Source organism: Ceratotherium simum, chromosome 31 (assembly GCF_057802395.1).
Source record: "Ceratotherium simum simum isolate JZ-2026a chromosome 31, ASM5780239v1, whole genome shotgun sequence".
NCBI classification, from domain to species: domain Eukaryota; kingdom Metazoa; phylum Chordata; class Mammalia; order Perissodactyla; family Rhinocerotidae; genus Ceratotherium; species Ceratotherium simum.
The window spans coordinates 8,009,066-8,016,345 of record NC_141930.1 but is presented as its reverse complement, the minus strand read 5'-3'; positions in this window follow the sequence as shown (position 1 = coordinate 8,016,345).

Here is a 7,280-nt window from a genome sequence, read left to right as displayed (position 1 = left end):
TGGGGAAAGGAAAGTCTTTTTAATAAGTGTTGTTGGAACAGCTGAATATGCATATGGAAAAAAATCACTCTATTTCATTCCATAGGCAAAAATTAATTTGAGATGAATCATAGACCTAAACATAAAACCTGGAACCATAAAGCATCTAGAAGAAAACATAGACTATATTTACAACTTTGAGGTAGGCAAAGATTCCTTAGACTACATATAAAAAGCACTAACCATAAAAAAATTATAAATGAGACTGTATTGAAATTAAAATTTTCTGCACCATTAAGAAAATTAACAATCCGCAGAATAGCAAAAGTAATTGTATACATATATCTGATAAAAGACAGATCTAGAATATATAATGAGCTCCTATAAATTATCAATAAATAGGCAAATTATCTACTTTAAAAGGACTTGAACAGACACTTCACAAAATAAGAACTATGGTTGTCCAATAAGAACATGTAAAAATGCACAACATCAGTCGTCATCAGGGAAACGCAAATTAAAACCACGATGAGATACCATTTCACTCACTAGAATGCTAGGAGAAAAAAGACTAACGAGGATACATGTTGAGGATGTAGATACTCGAAACCCTCATGCATTGCTAGTGGGAATGTAAAATGTTACAAGTGCTTTGAAGAACTTTTTGGAAGTTTCTTATGACGTTAAACTTACATCTACTCTATGAACTAGCAATTTCACTTTTAGGTATTTATCCAAGAGAAATGAAAACATACGTCTACAAAAAGAGCCCTACTCATAATAGGCATATCAATTAAGCCAAACATCCATCAACAGGAGATGGATAAATTGTTATATATTCATACAATGGAATATTACTCACAAAAGAACAAACTACTGACACACACACAATGTGGATGAATCTCAAAAACATCATGTTAAGGGAAAGAAGCCCGATACAAAAGGCCACACACCATCTGATTCCGTTTATATGAAATCCAAGAACAGACAAAACTAATCTATGATGACAGAAGTCAAAGTTGTTTTGTTGGGGATGGAGGCATGGTGAAAGGCTGGAAAAGGGCACAAGGGAACTTTCTGGAATAATCAAAATGTTCCATATCTTGTTTTGGGTGGCGGTCATAAGAGTGTATGCACTTGTCAAAACTCATAAATGAGCACTGAAGATCTGTATATGTTAATATGTGTTAATTATTTCTCAGTTAAACACACACACACACACACACACACACACACACACACGGCCAGGTACTCAGTCCCTGCCCTCACAAAGTTTGCAGCCGTATTGAGGATGAAAGGTATTGCTCCATTTAGATTATTAAAGAAATTAAATTATATTTATAAAGTATTTGTGGAGTCTAACTCACTCAAACAGCATGTTGCACGACACATAACAAAATATTTCCCGTGAAACCAGTAAACTGAACGATCTGGATAAGGCTTTTCATGCATAAAGAACCTTTTGGGCCTCCCTTCCCCCCCTATTTCTAGTGGTTGACTGAAAAGGAGTTGGCAGGTGGCTGTGAAGAGGGCCATTCTCCTCTGGCTAAACAGCCCTAGGTTATTAAATTCTTCCTGCTCCGGCCTTGTTCACCTCCACTGTTTATTGTTTTGTCTTGTTTATCGGAGGCTGCCAGGCCAAGACAGGCCCTTGTCCTCTGTGTACTCCCCAGGGGGATTAGGCCTCACTCAACGCTCAGTCATGTTTTCATTACTGATCCCAGCGTGGTCACCATCTGACTAATAAAAACAGCAACCCTCCCCACCGCTTACACTCTTGACCAAACATCCAAATCATTTTTCCCCTCCCCATTTTATTCTTGTTAGCTTTCTGTATTTGTATTCTAGGGCGATCCTGCTTTTTAATTTGCGATGTTCTAATTGATAGTGACATTGGCCGAAACTTGAAAACCACTCAACAGAGACCGTTCCTGCTCCCTGGGTCAGGGGATGAAGGCAAGTGTCCCGACACAGCTCAAAAAATCTCTGTGGGGTGCGGGGAGGAGAAGCCAAGAAGAGGTCCTTTATTTGGGGCATTGTTTCCATTTCTAAACCATTCTATCGTGTGTCCTCTTTTCCCTCACAAATGGAATATTGTTCCCTTTCTCTGCCAAGAGAGCCAAAGGGGAGAGGAGAGGGAGAGTTTAAGAGATGGAGCAGAGAAAGGGTGCATAAAATGGCTCATTTTAGGAGAAAAATACATAGAAATGAGAGAGGGGAAAGGCCTATTGGGTTCCATTGTTCCTCCCTCATTTGGGGCAGATTAAATGGCATGGATCAGATGGAACGGTTTGCAAGGGAAGAGCTAACACTTAGCGCTCCCCCTTTACCCCTTTGCTGTGTGCTCCCCATTCAGGAAAAACACTGAACACATGTGATTAAAGGTAGAAAACAACCTAAGTGATAATCCCCTGGAAACACCATTGTACAGGTGCCGTTGCCACTCCACCCCTAATTCTTTAAAATCCATGGTGGTCCCACTCCTGGACCACCCCTTGTGTCTCCACCCCACGGAAGTTCTCGGGCTTTCCTCTATCATTGTGTCTGGGCTCTAGCCTCCTTATCAATCTCCTTTTCTTCCTGCAACTCGCGGCTGAAGGACTGACTTCTTAGGGAAGCATTTTCATCTCCTCTAGGTAAACTGCCTGGTGACTCATCACACTTGTGGGTACTTCCTGAAAGTAATTATTTTCTTGTATTGTAGACGTTTATTAGCTGCTTTGTCTCTGGGCTCCAGCGGGCAGGAATGATGTGTCTACCTCCTTGTATACCCAATATGATCCCTTACACAAAGCATACGACACACAAACACACACATGCACGCGTGCGTTCATTGAATTTACCTATTTGGAGGTTCCTATGGGCCTACTGTTTTGGTTTGTTTTTCGTTAAAGTAAAGAAGTCAGAAACAATATTGCGATGAGTGTAAAAGTAGCAGGTGTAAAGAAAGTGACAATGGCAAGTGTGCACAATTCTTTTGAGGAATTTGATTGTAAAAAAAATAGAAGAGTAAACGGAAGTGGAAAGGGAATCGTGATACAAGTAAAGGCTTGAGGGATTTCTGAGAACTGAGCGTGTGTGCAGGCAGTGAAGGGGGACCAGTGGAGAGACAAACTGAAGATAAAAGAAAGAAGTCACAATAAAGAGATCAAAGTCTTAAGAGAGACCGGAAGGGTGGGATTAAGAGTACAGACGGAGGGTAAATGTGGGAAAAGAAAAAATGTCACTTATTCTGAGATAATAGAATGAAGGAGAAGATGAAGAAACAAAGAGGAAGAAAGAAGAGAACACTAATGAAAATACAACCAAGTGGAAATAAGTAAGGTAGAGCTTCATCTTGATATAGCTTCTTAATCAGCAGCTTCTGCTGGAAGGAAGAAAGTCCAGGGAAGCCCTAGAGAGCCTGAGGGGCAGGGAGGGGAGGAAGAGCCCGTGGGGACGAAAGGAATTGCGCAGAAGCTAAGTTACCCATGAAGTCCTCCCTGTGCCCCCTCCTCGGCTCTCCTCACCTGAAACGCTCCCCAGTCCACGTTACGCAAACACAAATAAAAAGCCAAATGAGCAAAACAGACATATTCAACAACTGGAACCAACAGATTCAGGTGGAACCCGTAATGAAGAAAAAGTCACTATGAGGTTTCACTTATTAAGTTGGATTTCCTAAGCTATAAGCAGCTCTCCAGGAGAAACTTTTAGAAGTTGTACTTCCAAATCAGTTACTGGATGACTTAAAATCCATTGAGGAAAACTTATCTCGCCCTTTTGACACACTAGGTCCCATGTGAGGACTGGGAGAGGAGGGGTCCTCTGACCTCAGGAAGTATATAGACTAGTGCTGGCACAGCAAAAACTGTCTTGCCATTCATTCAACAACGTCTGCATGCTCCATGTGCCAAGCGTCTTGCCCTTGATGCTGTAGACAGAGACAGCACATGCCCTCACTGTGAGTACACAGTGTCTCTTAGAAGAGACATATATTGAGCAGACACCAATCAATTATTTAATTACAAACTTCATAAATGCTACATAAATGCTTCATAAATGCACAAAGAAAAGGTTGGAGTGCTAAGAGAGCACATAGCAGACCTAGCCAGGAGGTGGGAGAAATTCTTCCTCAGGAATTAAAGGATATAAAGGAATTATTTAAGCCAGATAGCCGGAGGTGACTTCCAGGCAGAGAGAAGTGCGTGCTGAAGGCTTGGAGCAGGAAAGAACAGGGCATTTGAGAAAATGAGAGGATGCCAGGGTAGCTGGCACACCTCCACCAAAGGACACAAGAGGATGAGGAATGAGGACGGAGAGGAAGGCAGGATTGAGCTTATGGAGAACTTGGTATGACATGTTAAAGAGTCTGGATTTTACTCTCACAGCAGTAAGAAGCCACTGATGGTTTTAAAATGGATCAGATTGCATTTTTAAAAGGTAACTCTGCCTGCAGAGGGGAGAATGGACTGGAGAGGGGGTTGAGAATGGACGCTGGGAGACCAGTCAGGAGGATAGTGTGGTTCAGCAGGAGCAACGAGTGTGGCCTGGGCTGGAATGTGGCACTGGAGAAGGAGAGAAGCGGGTGGACTTGGGAGAGGTTTCACAGGGAGAATTGACAGGATCAGACAGGATCTGGACGAGGAGGGAGAGGCAGAGTCAAGTCAGTGGACAAGATGTCATCAACAAAGAGGGAAACACGAAGGAGGACCTTCTCCAGCCGTGAAGTGCATAAGCACGAACCTAAAAATCCCGTACCCTTGCCCCAACCCAGCCCTGCACAGCCGAGCGGGACACCGGCTCCCTCAGGTACAAACACTGAGGGTAGCTTGGTTTGTGGTCATTAAAAAATCAAGCCGCTTTGGCTCACATGTGTGTACTCATGTGCTATCTGACCAGCTGTTAGTCTTTCCTTCCTTCTTCCCTTGGCTGATACCTCTGTCTGACAACAGGAACAAACGGAACTCTGTGATTTGATTTTTCTTTTGCGCTCCCAACAGCCTTTTTACATAATCTTCAAAAATAACCGGTCTTTGAGTTTCTGGGCACAGGCTGTACTCTGCGCTCAGAGACACTTATCTTCCACACTTGGATGAAAAGATAAGCATTTAATCTATAGATAAAGCATTAGGCAGCTAACACAGCATTAGGCAACGTGTTTTCCCTTCTACTTTTCTATTCAGCCATTAAAGGCGCCAGGCCTCAGGATTTGCCTGGGCAACCTTAACCCCGCTTCACCTACTGTAGCTGTTTACTCTTGGGGATGGGTTTGACACCTAACACAGCATGGAGCAGGCACACAGTTGGCTTCTGTTCTCTTTTCTTTAAAAGGAAAAGGCAGGGAGTCAAAAATCAAAAGGAGAAGCAGCTCAGATTCTAGTCCTAAGGAGGAAGTCTTCCTGCTGCGTGAAGTCAGAGCAACGGCAGACTCTTCACTGGCCCCACCTAAGAAATCAGCACATCCTCAGCCTCACGCCGGAGACTTACCGTGCCCCAGACCAACACTTGGCCATAGAATTCCAAGCGCAGGTATGGTAAAAAATATGACCCACGTTCTGGTCCTAGTTCTGGTATTAATTAGCCAAGCCACCTTGAACAAGTTATCAGGCCGCAGTTGTCTCATCTTTGAGAACATGGGATGAAATGAAATGGAATATCTCATCTCAAAGTTCATCAAGCCTTGTCTTGGCAGAGTCAAAATTACATCCAGATCAATGTGTCACTTTTGAGGGTTTCATTTTATGAGTCATCTCTTGCTTTCCAACTAAATTGCATAGACAGAAGGATTCACTACATTCTCATGACATGGAGTTCACATAGGGTGAGATGAGAGGGAGGAATGTCTGCTCACAGTTTATTTCTCTCCTGACGAGGATGTACATTCCCCAAGAGCAGGGACCCTGCCTGTCTTGTTCACCATTGTACAGTGCCTGTCACATAGTAGGTGCACAATAAATATTTCTTAAATGGAAGAGTGAATGTTCAGGAACAGATGCCCTATGGGGAGAATAGGAGGCTCTCCTTCTCTCATAAAATGCAAGATTAGGCCTTAATGAAAACTGAAATTTCACCAAGGGGAGAAGAATTCTTTATTTTCTTGGTGATCCTAAGAGTCTGGATCACAAAGTGACGACTCTATTTGCGGAACAGGAAGCAGTGTCTTGGTGTAGAGCCAGGCTTCTCAAACTGGGGTCCAAAGCAGCGATGGGTTAGAATTATGTGAAACCACAGGATCTTTAGGAACATAAGTTTTACTCAATAAAGTAATTAACAATATTATTTTCATATTGAAACAAAAATGCATATGTTATGACGCAGCATGCAAAATTACCGTGACACTGAAAAATCGGAAGTGAGACTTCCAGGTTTTGTGGAACAGTGCAGTGGAAACAGCAGCAGACGAGGGCCGGAGACGAGGAGTCCACTCCAGCAAGCTGGCTGTTCGACTTTGGAAAAGTCACTTTACCTCTGACCTCAATTTCCCCACTTATGAGAAGGAGATTGGACCAGATGGTCTATAATACCTCTTCCAATATTAAAATGCTCTAATGAAGATTCCACAGAGAAGAGGTGAAGACTATTCTTATATAGTTGTAGCTTCTGATGTAGTTTATCATTGCTCTGATCTGCTCTCTGGCCTTAACAGTGACTAGTATTAACTTCAGGGGATTTCTCTAAGACTAGATACTCTAGGACACTGCATTTTCCATTCCCCCCTCCTCACTCTCCCTCCCTCCACAATCTTCCTCTCTAGATAGACAGGTAGATAGATGAATAGATAGATAAAGAATGCTTCCAGAAAAATGCTCCCAATGAGCCCAGCTCACTCCTTCAGCTACCACTTTGTCTAAATCTCATTTCTCCTATCGCCAACAGAGTTCTTGGAGAACCAGCCTGCCCCCGTTTCTCTCCCTCCAGACCATTCATTTGCACCTTAATTGCTCCCATGTATCTTGCACACTTACTTCTCTACAAAGGTCCTTCTCTTTTCTAAACTCATCCAATCCACTCCCATGGCTGCTGGGGCGACCATCATTCTCCTCCCACGCCTAGCCTCCCTCCCCTGTTCAGAGCCTGGTACAAATTAGGCACTGCCTAAGTATTCGTTGAATTGAATTTTTGAATGTCCAAGAGTTATTTTATACTTAATGTTATTGAAAGTAACCCTACTCCTCTTACTAAAAAGCTTTCTCTTCAGGAGAGATAACCCCTTTTGGCCAAACTGAACTTAGGATAAAGCAAAAATGACTGAAACATAACAAAACTACTCCCACCCCCACCAAAGAAAAACCTTCTAAGGTTGATAAACTTTCACAAAT